Below are 18,518 nucleotides of genomic sequence, written 5' to 3'. Positions count from 1 at the left end.
TAAGTTCAAGGGAGTATTAAACTCTGGGAAAGGAAAGATGTGATCTACTGAAACTGGTAGGACAAAACATCCGAAGCCTTTGTGGTTTCATTATTTGGTTATTAAGGAGTGGTTTTAACATCAAAATGTGACTTTTAACTCACATTTGGCAAAATGCCTTTACCACAGTGTTAGTGACAATAGAAGAGCTCAGAACCCATTGCATATTCTTCCATACAATGACGCTCAGGAAAGAAAGACACTTTATTACCAAGGATACTTCACTTATTTATTTAACACATAGTTATCAGAGCCTTACCTTATGCTCAGTATGAAGGTTACATATATGAATATTACAGTATAGCTCCTTCCTCAAGTTATTAAAAAACAGGACAGGGATACATAAACCAGTAACTAAAACATTAAATAGAAAAAGACAATCCATTCAGTTATCAGAACTTCAATTTTTTATAGGGTAAAATGATGCCTAGTGATTATAATTCTTATCTCAAGTGGTTTTAAGTAAGAAAATATAAGTAAAGTGTGTGACACAAGTAGGAGCAGGAAATTCATAAGTGAAAACCATTATGATTTTAATATTGTTCTTCTTATAGATCCAAATATATATATTGAGCATTGAGAATGTGTACATGAATGTGTGAGAATGTGTGAATATTGAGTGAGTGTGTGTGTGTGTGTGTATGAGTGTGTGAGAATGTGAGAATGTGTGAGTATTGACTGAGTGTGTGTGACTGTGTGGGTGTGTGAGTGAGAATGTAAGTCTGAGTATTGAGTGTGTATGAGTGTGTGTGTATGAGTATTGAGTGAGTGTGTGGGTGTGTGAATGTGTATATGAATGTGTGCAAGGTCCAAGGTCTCCACTGTTAAGGGAATGTCTGAGAATGTGGAGGCTCACCCTCTATCAACTCCCAAAGGCAGGAAATGACCGAGTTAGAACAATAACTCCAACTGGGGCCTGAAAACAGTGTGTGGGGGGCATTCACTGCTAGCTGCCAAATGTTTCACATGACACTGTGGCTGCTCAGAGTTTTCAAATGTGGAAGTCAATGAAGATCAAGTATTGCTATTATTTCAGGAGGAGGAGGAGGAGTCTTCAGGGGAGATGAGCACGGGGCATGATAGCCCGAAGAGCAGGAATGAGTCAGTCTATGGTTTCAGGGAAACAGGACAACACCTTTGTAACTCCAGACAAATGATTTTGCTTCACCTCCTACCTTCTCTCACAAATGGCCTTGAAGTTGTTTTTGTGGGAGGGATGGAAAATGCTCTCTACATAGTCATATTTTTTGTTGCTATATAAAAAATACAGTCAAAGACTCTTATGGAGAGATACATCATGGTAAACAAGCTTAGTTTCAAAAACATAAGAAAATACCCTCTTAGGTAATTTGAATTTTCAATTCATTTCAAGTCAACAGACAGCAAACATTTTTTTTCCCTTTGCTAAGTGTGTTTTGAACATTATTCTAGGTATTACGGAAGGTACAAAATAAAAGGAAATACTATCTTTGTATGCAAGAGAGCTTCAGTCTATTATGCAGGGAGTATGTACTAAGAGCTATATGATTATTGCAAACCATGCTGTAAGAGTCCAAAGTGAGAAAATCACACAAACATTACAAAACAAGTTAAAGGATATGCATAGGGTTTGCATTTTTTTTAGGTCTTAGAAAGGCAGCAGTTCCAGTAAGAGGAAATCAGAGGAGAGAGTACTTGGATACAGGGAAGACCATGAGAAAACCCAGAAGGAAGGGAGATGTGCTATTTAGAAAATACAAATTGTGCAATTCAGCTACACAAAAATGTCTAAACTGGAAAATGGCACAGGGCAGAGATGAAAGACAGGAAAGCAAAGTAGGATCCATGATGTGTAGGGCACTGAATGTCAAGGTGAGCAATGTGGACTTCGTACAACAGGAAATGGGCAGTGGTTTAGAAAAAAGCATCTGAACATGATAGGCTTAGAGGACTCCTTTGGTACCTTGGATCTTCTAGAAGCATCACATGCAGATTCCCCTTTCTGGTCTTAGAAATCTCTACCGTGAGAATAAGACCATGTAGCCTGCTGAATGATGAAGGACACAGGCTCCATCATCCCTATTACTCTAGGTGACAGGATGCCAACTGCCAGACATATAAGTGAGGCCATCCTAGATCATCATCCACAAAGTGACTTATCAGCCAGCTATAAACCCTTGATAAAGCCTAGCAGGGTTTATCAAGGCCAATTCAGACAAGAACCACTCCACTAAGCCACAGAATCTCGAGCTAAATAAATGGTTGTTTTAAGCTAAGTTTTGGTGTGTTTATTTACATAGTAGTATGAATCTGTCTGGGCACAGTAAATCCTTATTCATTCAGGAACTAGTAAAAATGCATGTTTTGGCATTAAGAGTCATAGACGGTATTTAAGAATCACTGGAAGTCTTACAGATGATAGACACACATTTCCTGAGTCTTTATCAAGTGTTATTTCTGTATTCTAATGCAGCTTCCCTCAAGTTCTTGGGAAATAGGACCTATCTTATTTCCTTCCTTCCTTCCTTCCTTCCTTCCTTCCTTCCTTCCTTCCTTCCTTCCTGATGATCCTATTTTCTCTTGTGGCCCATAGGGCAAGTCAGGCTCTCTAGCCAATATGATGGGTAAACACACAAGGAATGATGCCCATGTTGAAAGGATAACACACAGGAAAGAGGTAACACAGCAGACCTGTGGCATGATGATGTTAGTCAATATTATTGAAACTATAAAACTGATGTGAGTATTAAACCTGATAATGTAAAACAAAAACTGTGGCCACCTACAATGAACTTTCCACCTACAGGGAGAGATTAACATACACATGGTGATAAGTACCACAAGCGAGAATCTTGTCCTGTGAAATACCCAACTGCTCTATGTCTCACATTGATCCATTTGGTCAGTGACAACTCTAATGTTTTGCTGAGAAAGCCCCTAATCTTTGCCTGAAGGGCACCAGATTCATTCTTTAAATATAAAGGGTTTTGGCTGTTCCCAAATAGAGGCTTAGGCATGCTAACATGCACACACGCATGCATGCACACATGAATACCATAAGAAGAAAATGGACAAATTCTAATGGGAAGTTAAAAATCGAACAAATCACATTTAGTCATGGGTAGCAAGAAAGGTCTGAGATGCTTCCTAAATGTCTGTTCTCTTTTTTCCATCCTGTCTCTTTGAATAGGAGTTTCTTCTTCTAATGAGAATTTTGGATTAATTTTGTGAGTCCCACCAAACTCTATCATTTTATGCTTACAGCAGAGGCAACTAATTGGCATCACATTCTTCAAGCCTGTGAGTCAAAACTATTCTCCACAATCTTTCAGAAGTAATCCATTGTTCCATTAAAATAGTTGCTGAATAGCAATACATTTGCATCTTATTTGTTCCTTAGTAGTGACACCACTCCCATCTCTATAAAGTTTATAAAGAAGGGCTTTAATCTTACAGTTGAAGTCAGGGTACACAATAGGAAAAACAAACCACAGTCAAAATGAAAAAAAAAATTCTGTACTTTCTGAAAATACTAGCAAAACAAGTGACAAATCAATACCATAAAAACTCAATGCTCTGTTATTTACTGTAGATGTGTGGTCTACAAATCTCTACACAGGACCATGAGTCCTTTTGTGGGGGTCTTCTTTTGTAATTTTACTCAAATGCTCCATTTTTCCTTCTGTTACCCAGGTAATTGTTCTTGTACCTAATTGTCAAGTACCTAAAATTCTTATGTGTTTATTCTTTATTGTACTTTTTACATTTTAAATGACTTTCAAACACATCCTCACATTTGATCATCACACAAAACTGTGAAGGGTTTTTGTAAATAAGAAAATTGAACTCTTAGAATCCAAGTGACTAGCCCCAGTTTACATAGCAGATCAATGACAGATTTAGGGTGAAACCCAGACATCTCACCTTGAAACCAGTTTTTTTTCCTATTACTTAACAGAGGGTGGGATTTTGGATAATTGTGTAGGCCTGCCTCAATTTTAGAGACAACATTACTCACCAATTTCATTGCTATAACATTCAAATCACATAAAGAAGTTGATCTATATGGTGCCAGCTAGGCCACTTTGCTGCTCATCTCCCCATCTGTTGGACAGCTGGACAAGGGAACAGCTGCCAATCAAGGCTGTTTTGCCTAGCACTATCAGATCTATTGGCACCCAATACCATATGCCAGCAGCTGGTGCCTGCTGTTGTTGAATAGACCTTGTTTGGGTGGGGTAGGGCCCCAGTTGTTATGAATGCAATAATTAAGGTTAGAGCCAGAGGGTGAATTAGACTTACCATTGAAAACAGTTCACTTCCAGGTTTGTGGAATCATAACCTGGATGTTAGTGTCAGACACATGAGTGCATGGATCCGTAGTTGCGACTTCTCGATTGTGTGATGCCAGACAAATCACTTTGCCTCACCCAGCATCAGGTTCCTTACTGTATTATGTATATAGTGTCTCCTTTACAACAGTGTCCTGGAGATGAAATGAGTATCATCAATCAGAATGAACTGATCCTGAAGTCATCTCAGTCTGCAGCTTGGTATAATCTCCAGAAGAGAAGGAGTCACTTCTTATTGATTTTCAATTGTCTGAGGGATTGGAAGGAGGACGAGAGGTTAGACTTTAATATGTATTATTCCAGAGAGAAGAACTAAGACCAAAGATCTAGAAGTTTCAGAAGTTCCAGCTTGATGGAACCCAGAGCACCTGAGAGATGGAAACAGTGGGAGTGGCGTGCCACAGCAGTGACTCCTGGAAAGAGGCTGTTCCATGCTTCTCTGTTAGTTTCTGATGGCTTGCTGGTAGTCTTGGGTATTCCTTGGCCTATAGAAGCATTCCCCTGATCTCTGCCTTCCTCTTCACATGATGTTCTTCCAGTATGTGTATCTCTGTGCCTGAATATTCCCTTTTTATAAGGATGCTAGTCATATTGGATTAGAGCTCACCTTAATATTTTACCTTAACTCATTACATATACAGAGACCCTATTTTCAGATAAGGTCACATTCTGAGATATTGGGGTTAAGACTTCAGCATATGAATCTTTAAGGGACACAATTCAACCCAAACAGGGCCTTGTATGTGGAAAATGTCCAATGACATATTTTTGCAGGAATGCATTTAAAATTGGAGTGATCAAACCTCAGAGGTAGAAATAAATTGATAAAATGAGCTCTGCCCCTTTGCAACACTGGTGTTCCTCAGAGTCATGCAGTGATGCCTGCCAAAGGGAGAATTTGTGTCACCTCCAGTCTTCTATGACTGTGGGCAGATGAAGAAAGAAAGCAGGGGAGAGATGGTCTTGGAAGGATACATGACTGCTGCTTAAAGAAATTAGATCCCTTTGCTTGCTAGGGTATTATTAATCAATGGCTACTGTTGGACTGTCAAAAGCAAATTAATTAGAAAGGAATATGTTAGATTATTGTTAAATTTTAATTAGTGATAATATTAATAAAATAATATTTCTAAATGATAAAATATTAATAATATTACTAATAATTAATAATATTAATAATAAAATGTAGTGAGCACTTACCATGTGTCAGATACTGTACTACTGAAGTCATCTATGTGGTTAGATGGAAAACAGCTCCCATCGATGGGTGTATTACCATTAACCCCCATTTGCATAGATGAGGAATGGAATCTCAAAGAGCCACTTGGCTCAAGCCAAGATCACATTGCATGCAAGATGGCTCATGATTCAAAAGAGGTCCATATGACTCTAAAGCATCATCAGTCCTGTCCTACACTGCCTTTTCTCAACTTTTACTTTTCTTCATAATGTAGTTCAAACAAAATAAACTGCTTACTGAGTCAGAGTGGAGGTGGAGGGTGGTGAGGATGATGTTTGTGCATCCATGTGTAAAACCGATACATTTTAAAGAGAGAGGGAGGAAAGGGACAGATAATTGGTAGAAGGAAGAATTCTTACAAGTTTATGTTTTAGGTAGGTATGTGGGTGGCTATTTATAACCCATGTTCTTCAAATTATTTTTGGCTACTGCTGCCATTAAGTAATAATATGACAACAGAACAATTCAGAAAATTCTGTTTCCTAGAAAGGCACCTGGCCCTCCCTTCTGCGGGGGTGTGAGGAAGAGCACCAGATGTGCTGAGGTTTGTCTGTTCTAGCATTCTTCTGTGGGTCTCACCACAGTCCTTGAAAAGGAAAATTATTTTAGGTGAATTAATTGAACGAAGGTTGTGTTTAAATTGTGTCTTTGGCTCTCCTGATCAACGTTATCACAGTGAACAAAAATGTTGAGTACCAGGCTGGTTACCCTGCAGACCCAATATTCCATTTTGTTTTGGGGCATCAGAAAATAGTTGTATGAGCCTCACTCAGTCAACTAGTGGGGAACAGGTTCAGAGGTCCAGCCATGCTTCTTCCTAGAGCACAGCACTAGTAAATGTGCTCTTCTTCAAGTAGGGACATATTGAAATTAATCCATGGACAGTCTCCCCACTTTTTTCCCAGTCTTGATCCTCAGGTTGCTGACTTTGTAACCATAGTCCTCTATTTAGGAAGTGACATGTAGAGGGTTGCAAACTGCCGGAACCTACCTTACCCATGTCCACTTGCATACTTCCACTCATTTGTCTGACATGATCTGAACTAGTGTTCCCAGAGAATTTCACACACTTCAGGTGCGAAGTCTATTTACTCATTACAAGAAAACTATCAGGCATTATTCACCCCACAGTAGTGAAGGACATAGAGGTGAAGTAACTAGGAAAAAATGCAGTTTTCTGTTTGCAACTTAAAACATTTAAGCAGAAACTGTATGTCCAGCTCATTCATTCATTTATTATCAGACGACTTTACACTGTGCTAGTGATGAAGATGGAAAAATGTGTAATATAAATAGGCTCCCTGCTTTCATAATTCTTATTGTCTATTAGAGAAACAGAATAAGACATATCATCATACAAATTACTATATGTTTATAATTGCAAAAAAATATATTATAAAGTGAAAGCACATAAAAGAGAGATGTTATCTGGTCTGAGTATTGGAAGAAGCCTCACTGAGGAAATAATATTTTGGCCAAGACATGACAGGAGCAAGAGTCAACCAGAAAAGAGACTATCATATGGAATGGTAGGATAGGAATTAATTTCAAGTACTGTGGGTGAATGAGGATCCAAATGATTTAGAGGACACAAAGGAGGAAACAGATGGTATGAGATGAAGCTGTGGTATTAAGGAGGGACCACAACATGCAAGTACTACAAGCCACTTAAAGGATGGTCTATATTCTAAGAATAATAGGACATCATTGGAGGGTTTTAATGAGAGGAGTTACAGGGCCAGAGAGCATTTAAAAGATCTCTCATGTCAGGAGACTAAAAAGAAGAACAAGAGAAGGTTGAAGATCTGTTAGAAGATTCTGGAAAGCTCCTATGAGAAAGATGTGGTATCTTGGATTAAGATTAGAGCAATGAAGTTGTAAATAAGTGGTTGGATTCAAAAACTACTTAGAAGAGGTCTTACCTAGATTTTAATATCATTAGATGTACATCTGAGGATGAAGAAAATGTCCAAGATGATGGAGGTAACAAACATAAGTAAGTGAGAGGCTGTAGATGCCACTTATTGAGATAGAAAATGCTAGAGATGGAGAATATTATCTGGGAAAAATTATGAGGTCACTCTGGGATATATAGGATTGCATTTACCTGTCCAACATCTAGTCTAAAATGTCAAATCAATGTTTGGATATTCAGGTAGAGGTCTAGAGCTTGGGAAAAATGATGTACATTAGAAGAAGCATCAGTCCAAAAAGTCATAGCCTTTGAGGTGTTAGTGATGCCATAGGGCACAGAAAATGTGACCTAGGGAGAAGTCCTAGACTTCAGTGACAAGATAGCCACGAGGAACCCTGAGTTTTCTGATATCTATTTAGTGGAGGAATAATAACTGGGAGAGGGTTTTAAAAGTAGTGACCAAAGGTGCAGGTGGAAATGAGAATATTGCAACAGGCAAGTCAAAGGAGGAACATAGGGACCAACATTGCTCAGAAGCCAAGTCAAGGTGCAGAGATTGCATGGAACTGGAGATTTGTATATCAATGAGATCTTCTGGACATTCATTTCCAAGAAGCTATGGAAGCAGAAGCCAGAATGGAGTGGGAGGTGAGAAAATAGAGAAACACACAGAGAAAACACTTTAAAAGTGGTGAGAAAAGAAGAAAAGTGGGACAACAACTGGAGGGAAATGATCAAGACAACATAGAAGGCTTCTTTTCTACCATCGGTTGAATCAAACAACCTCCAAGGACTTCCTAAAGTCACAAACTCCACCATAGTAACTCCTCACAGTCAAGCAAGTCTAAATAGTTGTGTTTCTTAATGTGTGCATTCTCAATTCATGACATAAAGCCCATCACATTATAGATGCTACTAAATGTTTGTTGAAAGATAAAAGTTATAATTGTGGAGTACCTGCTAGGGTTCATGAAACACCCACACAAAATGAAAGAACTGTTTGACTAGAGGTCTAATAAGAATAAAGGCCAAGATCTTTGAAAATCAAAAATGTGAAATCCTTGCGAACAGAATGACTAAGTGAGCACAAGCGCTGCAGAGCTCCTCGTAAGGGAATATACACTTCTTGGCCAATGAAACCACCAATGCAGATGTATACATATTGGACATGATTAATTTAGAAAGTATGATTGACTGGCAGCTAGAAGTCCCTTTACGGCTGCTTTTTTTTTTTTTCTTTTTCTTTTTTTTAACAGTCAGTATTGGAATGATCTTTTCTCACCCTTGAATGCTGTGAAATTAGTATCAGGTCTCAAGATCTGTAAGGAAGTGATTGAAAGCCAGACAGAGTAAAGATGAAAGTACCTTGCTTCTTGAGTTTCTCAAAAAATGTATTGGCTTGATCGCTTATCAATAACTGTCTGGTTCCTGGCTTTAAAGCCTGATGTTAGAAAAGCTTGAGAAATGTACTTAGGCTGATGCTCAATATTTGGAGATACCTAAAGCCCACAAAATGTCACTTAGTCTAGTGTGTTTGAAACCAACCTTGAGGCTAGAAAACCTAGATCTTTAAAAAGGATTAACAATAAGAGTTAACATACAATTCCATCCTGCTGTGCCCCTAAATTTGCTGTTTACTCTGCCTAGTATCAATTTCCATAATAATAGTTAGCATTTATTCAGTGCTTACTATATGCCATACATTGAGCTGCTGTTATTTCATTGAACCGTCAAAATACTTTCCATTTTACAGAAGAAAAAAACTAAAGACAGGACAAATAACTTGATTAAGATTGCGTAGCTATGAAGTGGTTCAGCTGGGATTTAAATTCAGCTGGGATGCTGACCAATGCAGAATAACAAAGTATGCCAGAACATTCATTCTGCAGAGAATGCACTGACACAGATAATAGCCACCTGCAAAGAGGCATCATCTCCATCAAAGCCAGTAACAACTAGAGGGTAGGACAAGGACCTACAAATGGCTCCAAAGCTCCCCTCCTTCTCACAAAAGCTGGGAAAGCTTTCTGATCCATCTAGGTGCCATCTTGAGAAGAAAGAAAGAGGAATGGGTGGAGAGGTCAAATATTAATAGTTTACTTTCAAATGATTACTTAACTATTAGGCATCTTGGTGCATCTGGGTGGCTCAGTTGGTTAAGCAGCTGCCTTTGGCTCAGGTCTTGATCCGGAGATCCTAGCCCCGTGTTGGGCTCCTTGTTCGGTGGGGAGTCTCCCTTTCCCTCTAATCCTCCTCCTTGCTCGTGCTCTCACTCTCTCAAATGAATAAATTTTAAAATATTTAAAAAAAAACAAATTATTAGGCATTTCATTTGTATTATAAAATCTGAGGTGTTTATTAGCTAGCAAGTTTTTTCTTCCTACCCAGAAGATTAGAGCTCAGAGCCTATCTTAGTTGAGTTATGCTAAGATAAGAGATCTTTCATTTCTTTGCATTCCTAGAGTATAATGTGAAATTGGTGATGCTGCAACATCAGAGGGAGTTTTGGTTGTTTGTCCCCAAACAACCTCAACGGTTATAACTATTGATATCATCTATCCAGCACAATTTCTTTGATAAAATTCTAGATGTTTCTATAGTTCTCCATTTTTGCAATTCCTCTCACATGGATGTCACAAACAAGGGAAAGCTCCTCCAACAATTTAAGGTCACAGTTGTCATCTGATGTTAACATTTTTGTGTGGCCTCAGTCCTTGAACCCCCCAGAATGGGGAACCCAGTTACACAAAGCAAAGTGAAGGGCCTCATTGGATGGTGGAGAAGAATGGACAATGTCTTAAGAGGGGTCCAAGATCACTTGATGTTTCCCCTCAGTCCCTGCAGGGCTATACTAGGGAAAACAAATGAAGTTTGCAGATGGAGGGATTTGGGAAATAGAGATTCACAGTAACTACTTGAATAGTTTATGAGAAGCACTTTAAAAGGATCATTTTCTGAATCAATTTAATCTTAGTTTTATGGGATATCAGTGTTGGGAGGAAATTTAGAGATTGTGTGGTTTTTCTCTATCAAATGAAGATTTATAGAAGGGAACCCAAGGTGACAAGTGGAGTTAATTCAGGAATGGAACTTTTTGTCCAGGAAGCTTACTGCTCACTAACTTTCATCCTCAGTTGTCCAGTGGATAGGTTTTACTCTCATATTTCCTAGCTAACCCTTCACTCTTCATAGACCAATTTGACATATGTACAGTGAGCTTAGCGTCTCTCATTTATATATTCATTTATTGAAATTTCTAGGGCATTCTCTATCACCAGGCACTGGGAAAAGAATATTAATATATAGACCCTTCCCTCATAGCACTGAGAGTAATAGGGGAGACAGATGTGAAAATGCAGAATCAATCACACAACCCAAACACACCGAATCTCTTTTGTGATTACCGTGTCTGTGTGACTCTCATTAACAGTGCCTGGAGTTGAGATGACTGACCCTCCATCTCTGTCCATGGCATTTACCTGGCATAGTAAATGAAAATATTCCTGCAATAGGAATGCTTGATCATTTAAGAGGACACACTATTATTCTTTTTTTTTTTTTAAGCAAATTCAATGCATTAATGCATATACAAACAATTTCATATGGTAACTGTTATCCATAGAACCACAGATTAATTGGAGCAGAATAAGGCAACTCAGACAATAGTCTGCCAAGCTGTTCTGGAGAGCCCTCAGCTCTGAAGAGTAGCTTCTAGATATACTACCCACAGGTTGAGTGAAGGCCCAGTGGCTCCTCCCTTCCACCAGGTCAGTTCCACTCCGCCTCTCTCATTTTAGTCTTGCAACATAGGATTTCACTTCATCAAAGTGCTCACTACTTTACAAAACATGAAAATTATTGATTTTTATTAACACCTTGATTTTCAAATGGGGAAATTGAAGACCAAGAAATCAAATACTGCTAAGGCCTCAGTGCTGAGTCAAACAGCAGTAAGGCAAATTTCCTACTCCCTGCCTGGTTCTCCTTCCACTATGCTTCCCTGTTTCTTCCTTCCTTCTTTGAGAGACTCCACTACCCCTGTGATAGGAGATGGAAACCATTGGCTCTTATCCCCCCCACACATAGAAGTTGCAGATTTATATTTCTTTGCAAAATACTTGGCTTCTGAATCATTTCCCAGAGCTAGACTGGCTTCACTGAAATAGGAAAGGGAGAGCTTACTGAAATAGGAAACTTGTCCTATCCTTGAAAGAATTCAGTGACATTTGACAAAGCCATTATCTTAATAAAGAGGATCACACACATATTAATTTGTGATCCAAGTGATCTGTTAAAGGTGGCACAGAAATGAAATTGTTTTTATTTCTCTGAGTGCAACAAAGTCAGCATCATAAACCCAAAATGAAAATAATTATATGAAATATGAAGTCACACTCATAAGAAAAACAGGGTCTAACACGTTTGTTTACTTAAGAAAGTATCTAAGAAATGGACATACAACAGCAGGTACCACAAAAAATAAATGAGCATCTGATTATCTATTTAAAAGCAACATGATTTTAAAAGTTTAATCTGTCATTTTATACTGAGTAATTTTATCCAATCTTGATCATCAATGAAAATTATTATGCAGGGAGATCTAAATTGTTCATATTGTACATTTAAATTAATTGGTTGTTACAAATCCATACATATGTATCTCCAACATTGGCATACATGCATACATACACACACGTGAATTTTATGGTTATGAATACACACTTACAAACAGGCATACATTCTCTTTAGAGTTGAATAAACTTGCAGATTCAAGAAACACAAGTCAAAAACTTGTCATAAGATGAGAGCTTTGCAGATTGTATAATATCTTTAACAATTACTCTTGAAAGCCGGGCTCAAAGGTAGTAACTCCTCAATTTTACATCATCCACAGCAGTGGTCTGTGAAGGACCAGAGAATAACTATATTAGATTCTGTGGACCTTAGGGTTTCTATTACAACTACTCCACTCTTCCACTGTGGAGAAATCAGCTATAGATGATGGGTAAACAAATGCGCTTGGCTGTGTCTCAGCAAACTTGATGAAGACAACTAGCATTCAAATTTCATATAATTTTCATGTGATGAAGTGTTCTCCTTTTGATATTTTTGAAATAGTTTTTAAAAATATGGGTCATATTAAAAGGACAGGGCTGTATTTTACCTGTAGACTAGTATATTGGCCCTTGCCATACAGCATCCAGTATATTCTCAATACTAATCATATGACTATTTTCAAGGATAATGCAGTTTGCTCTTTTTTCCAGTGATGGAATAACTGTCTTGAAAAGTATTAAATATCCTACAATTGAGCCATCCAAGTAGAGCTGAGTTATTTGTTCATGAACTTTGCCTCACAAAAGCCCTTCTTGCCAGAAGGGAAAATTGTGGTGAAAAAAAAAAAAAGATAATTAATTATAACAACATTTGCCCTCCATGGGGTAAAATAATGAACACTGGTGGAGGGATAAATCTTTATACTGTTCCCTTCCTTCCAAACACAAGTGAAGCCACATCCAGATATTGAATCATATAAAAGGAAAGATTGTAATGCCAAAGCTTCCACCAATTCTTTGGCTGTCAAAAGTTGAAAACCCCAGATAGATGGCCCTTTGTTTAAGAGAAAAGCGTAATAACTTTTTATATTTTTAAAGATTGGCAGAGCTGAGAGTTTGGGTGAAAAATAAATTATTCTGTGCACAAATGAAAAAACTCTAAGAAGTTTTTCATGTTGGCCTAAAATAGAGGTAGAGAGGAGTCCAGGAAATGGAAGAGAGAGAGGAGTGTATGAAGAGAGTGAGGGCCTGGCTCGTGTGCAGCCAGAGAGACCATGAGGAAAACTCCAGCCAGTGAGAATGCCCTGTGAGAAGTGAGTCTGTAGAACTCTGGAAAGTTGAGACCTCATTATTAATTTCCCATGGTTTTCTGTATACTACCACACAAACCACTTTTTTTTTTCTTTCTGAATCTTGAATCAAAACAAGAAAAGAAGATGAGGTGCCACATTTGGGTTGATTGAAGCTAGGAAGTTAAGAGCCACAAATGACAAGACACTAGTGAGATCAAGATCCAGAAAAAACCTTGGAACAAAGGAAGAATGCGAATAAATAGGGGTAATGTGTGACTTTCCCCAGTAGGAACCCAAGCAGAGCTAATAGTAGGATGTATCATGGCTTGGTTTTTAATGTATGCAGACAGGAGCTTGAGCCTACTGGTCTCAACATTAGAGGAAAATCGTGACCAGCCATCAACTGTAGGATTTGGGACACTCAGATGTCTGGTACTTGGGTCATAAAGGGAATACTGAAATCTTCCAAACTCTAGTGTGAAGGGAAAAAAAAAAAAACCTCTTTGCACAAAGCCCTTTCCACAGTTTCTACTTTCATTCCTCTACACACCCTCAATTCTATCAATATCAAGTGATTTACCTTTCACAAATATACTGTGATTGTTCGAGCACCATCTTTTACCCTATCTGAAAGGCTCTTTTCTATCTACTACAGTACTCCTCGGATGTGAGTGTCAATCTCTTATGAAGACGTGCTATAGTCTCCTGGTTCCTTCCTCCTTAGTAGCAGCTTATGTCTGCTTCTACTGTAATCCCTGCCACTCTGGATTCTTGCTACTGATGACATGATTGTCTCCCCATCAGAAGCATAAACTCCTTAAGCAAAGGGAAAGATATTTCTCACATCTTTGTTCCAGGAACGAACAGTGTTGAAATATGGATGTGCAACAAATCTTGATTAGATATATGAGTGAATGCTTGAATAGTGTCTTGTTATGCAACTTTGTTCAAAACTTGACGAGAAGAGCTCCAATAAGATGTTTGAGTTTTCTTTGGATTCTCACCCCACCCCAGTCACCATCTGTGACAGAGAAGCTATAATTATACACTTCTTGTGAGGATTATCATGGTGATGACATCACGATTTCAGTCAACAGAATTCATGAAAACAAGGCTCAACTCCTTTGCACTCTTAAGGAATGTAGGAATTTGATTTTGCAATTTAGCAGCTTTTCTCTCCTGAACGGTTGGTTTCTAATCTGATTGTATCAACTTTTTTTTAATTAAATTCAAACTTACAGAAAGTTTATTTATAAGAATCATACCAAAAAGAAGCCACTACATACTCTTCACCAGGTTCAACAGTTGTTAAAATATGCCATATTTGTCTTTTCATTTCCATCCCCCACGCATTATATATATATATATATATATATATATATATATATATATGTATATATATATATAAACAAGCCGCATACGTCTTGCCCTATATAAACAAGCTGCATACATCTTGCCCCTATACTGGTAAATTCTTCAGTGTGTACTTCCTAAGAGCAAGGGCATTCACCTCTACAACCATGGTACACGAAAATCAGGAAATTTAACATTGGCATAATGTTATTAATTAGCCTTTGGATCACAGTCAAATGTCACCAGTAATCCCTATAATATCTTAGAACAAGTTTTCCTCATTCATTCTCCCATTCAGGACCACATATTTCATCTACATGCGATGTCTCTAGGCTTCCTTATTTGGGGATGGTTCCTTAACCTTACACTCTTGCATAACACTGACCCTTTTGGAGAATACCAGTCAGTAACTGTAGACAGCTCCTCAGTTTGGGTTTATTTAATATCTCCTAGTGGCTTGATTTGCTTTATGCATTTTGGGCAGGAACATCGCAAGTGACGTTGGCGCATCTCATTAGGACTCACATGGTTCATCCCACTTTTGGTAATGTTTTCTCCACAAACTTTAATAATCTCAGATAAAAGATAGTAACTTTACATGGAGAAACCTGACAAACATATCTTCATCAAATAACCAAAGTTAATACGATCAATAGCTAATCTTTTAAAAAAACTATTTAAATAAAAGGTTCAGCTATTTCAGGAACTTATTTACCACCCATGCAAATCACACATTCTGAAAAAAAAAAATGCATGAAAAATGTGGCCTTTGGTGTTGGTGGCAATATTTACTGAGCACCCAGTGCATAAGATGTAGAATAATTTCAAAGATGTTCACATACACCAAGTCCTTAATCATAAGTTGCTTACTGCTAACATTTCCACGTATCTTTTTTAATCTTCCCATGACCTCATGTACAAATGAGGAAACAAAAGGAACTTGGCCAAGGTCACACAGCTTGAATATAATGTTGGAATGTGAGCTGCTTTTTCTCTGCCTGCTTGCCCAGGAGTCTCCATTCTCCAGGTATTTATTCAAAACCAGTGAAAAAAAAAAAAAAACAAAAACAAGACCAGTGAAAAAGTGGGTACTCAACATTAGAAAAGCACTCAGCATGAGCTCAGGGGAAGACAGGTAGAGGTTCTGTTTTCCTCCTATTTAATAGCACTCTGTATCTCCCTCATTAAAACAGTAATTCAGAGAAACTTTGTGGAAGAAGATTGAATAAGGGTAGTGGGGGCTGAACCAAGAGGTCGTGGAAGGGAAGAGGATTCCATTCTCCCCCGCATGAGACTAACCCATGCTGATCTGGATGTAGGTATTTCTGGGTGACTGGGCCCCAGCTTGTGAGTGCAAGCGCCTTTTTCAGAGAAAGCAGGAAACTGTGTTTCGCTGTATATAGGAACTTAAAAGCAACAACTATATATAGCACTCCAGCTCACAAAAACCCAAAAGCCTCCAAAGAGCCCCAAACTCTCTGTTTCAATCATCTTCAAGTTCCAGATAAACCTCATTTATTGGCGGGAATTTCATTAAGCAAATATTTGAAAGAAATGTTATAAAATGGGGGTCATGATGAAACAGCCCCATGCAGTTTGCAAGAGAAGAGGTGGAACAGAGCCAGACCAAGGGGAAGAAGGTTGCAAAGCTGCCTGCCTTTTCTCTAGAGCTCCTTCTTCCATTCTGAGTCTATAATGAAAGCTCATGGCACCTGTGAGGTCAGTGAGACAGGATAGATGCTTTGCAATTTTTAACATTTGCAGCTACTTAAAGTGGCTAACTGATTTTAGGAAATAGCTAAGTTCTACAGAGAATGGATGAAGCTGGAAAGGGAAGTGGAACTGTAAACACCAGAGGGATAGTGGAGTCCTAAAGAGTAGGTTGCAATCACTAGCAGAAATCCTTCCAAACTGTACCTTTCCTTCTCCTTTGCCCTTGTGAGAGGATGGGTGGGCCTGTGCATGGGAATAAACTATCCAGATCACTTTCTTTTTATTAGCTGCTGTCTCATGCTCTGTGCAACACCAACTAGATCAGTTCTCCTTGCCTGGGTCACTTGGTCAGAGACCACTCTCAAGAGATGCATTACTTTCTCCTGGCTGATCCCAGTGGTCTGTTTTGCTCTCTGTTCTTCAAATGCACCACCCTCCATTCCTCCATTGGAGCATCCTTTTGTTAGAGTAGAGTAAAGCCCATATCTTCCAACTACCTTGCCTGCTTCCCTCAAAGACCAGCACAGGAGAGCAAGAGTGTAAGACGAAGCCACACAGGGACCAGGCAGAGAGCAGTTAAGAGCTCAGACTCTGAAATCATACACCTGAGTTTGAACAGAGTCCCTCCTGTTATAAAATTCTGTGCTCTTAACAAAGCCAATTTGTTAAATTCTTCATTTGTAAAAGTGGAATAATAACAGAAATATTGTCTCATATAAAGCATGCAAAGAAAGCTCTTGGCACATGGTAAGGACTTAACTACATCTTTGTTTTTAGTATTGGTAGACCATCATCATCATCATCATCATCATCATCATCATCATCATTGTACTTGCTGATGTTGCTTCATCAGCACCATCATCATCATTCATGTCATAGTCATTATGAAGAAGTAGGCAAGAAATAAAAATCACAGGTTTGGAAAATTCTGGAAATTTCAGACTCTTACAAAATTCTCACTGTGGGGAATATGTCCCATTACCCTTCCTGGAGTGGCATTTTCCTTTACTAAGGATGTCTTTTTCTCAAGGGAGAATGCGAATTTATGTGGGGATAGCAATAAGAAGAGGGGAAAGGTCTAGGCCTACCTCTACTCTGGGCACCAGGCACAGATGGGCTCTGATGAAGACTTGTAGGAAGCAGAGTAGAGTGGCCACCTGGAATCTTCTGACAGTCTCTCACTTCCCCCTTTCCCCTAGGCCAAATGTACAGACAAGGCTTATCCCTGGGCCCTCCCTCTGCTGTGGCATTTATCACACCATGTTCCCAGTGTACTGCAGGGCTGTGGTCCATTTTCTTGGCTGCCTCCCGATTAGACCACAGGTGCCTCCAGAATGGGGGTGTGTTCTACTCTGCCCCGGGTTTCTCAGGTCAAGAACATGCAGGAGGATAGGGCTGGGTCTGAGCTCCCTGACTGACTGATTAGTCTTTCTCAGTCTCGTTTTCTATTCCTCTTCTGTCAGGGCGAAATCACACTAGAACAGGACAATAACCCTCCCTCTTCAAACACAGAGCCACTCCAGTGGACCAATGAGAAAAGTACTCCAACATGAATCCCCATGTCCAGTATCTCATGGTAGTTAAAGTAGGGGCAAGCAAGATGAGTACAGGGGTGTTGGGACTTCTGGTCCACATTTCCGCACAGCCTCTATATTTAAGGGTTTGTAGTTTCCATTGGGTGTTTATGATTTTGGGGAACCCCAGACAGGTGACTCACCACAGAGAACTACCCTCCTTCCACAGGAAGGATCACCTGTGCTCCTTCTTTCATGCCCTTCTTGATTGAAAACTGCCCTGACATCCAGTGACCACATCCTCCTTGTCATTTATACCTCTCTAGGGTCTTCCCCTACCTCCTCCCCCACCTCCACTTTCTTGCAAAACTTGCTCATTCTAGGCATCAGCCAAATTCTTTTGAGGGTGGATGCTAAAATGGTCTTTATATTTTTTGAGGGGCCTTTAGAGGTCAGCATCTCTACCCCAGGGAATGATTGCAAGTCCTAAGGCCAGGAGGCCAGACATAAGGGGTGGGGCAGGGAGTGGTTGTGCTCCAGGGAATGATGCAAACTCATACAGCCT

At 39.1% G+C, this 18,518-nt stretch overlaps 1 long non-coding RNA gene across 2 annotated transcripts in view; it reads right to left on the bottom strand.

The window, feature by feature from the left end:
* LOC140603843 (uncharacterized) overlaps window positions 1-18,518 on the bottom strand; it is a 144,716-nt gene that overhangs the window by 52,084 nt on the left and 74,114 nt on the right. Inside the window, exon 3 of one of the 2 annotated variants that reach the window (XR_012006825.1) lies at window positions 4,321-4,620. This is a non-coding gene — a long non-coding RNA (uncharacterized lncRNA). Of the gene's footprint in view, window positions 1-255; window positions 4,621-18,518 lie in introns of those variants that run through there. The other variant, XR_012006824.1, reaches the window with a different exon arrangement.

The sequence above is a fragment of the Canis lupus genome, chromosome 14, assembly GCF_048164855.1.
Source record: "Canis lupus baileyi chromosome 14, mCanLup2.hap1, whole genome shotgun sequence".
NCBI lineage: Eukaryota > Metazoa > Chordata > Mammalia > Carnivora > Canidae > Canis > Canis lupus.
This window is presented reverse-complemented; position numbering and strand designations above follow the sequence as displayed.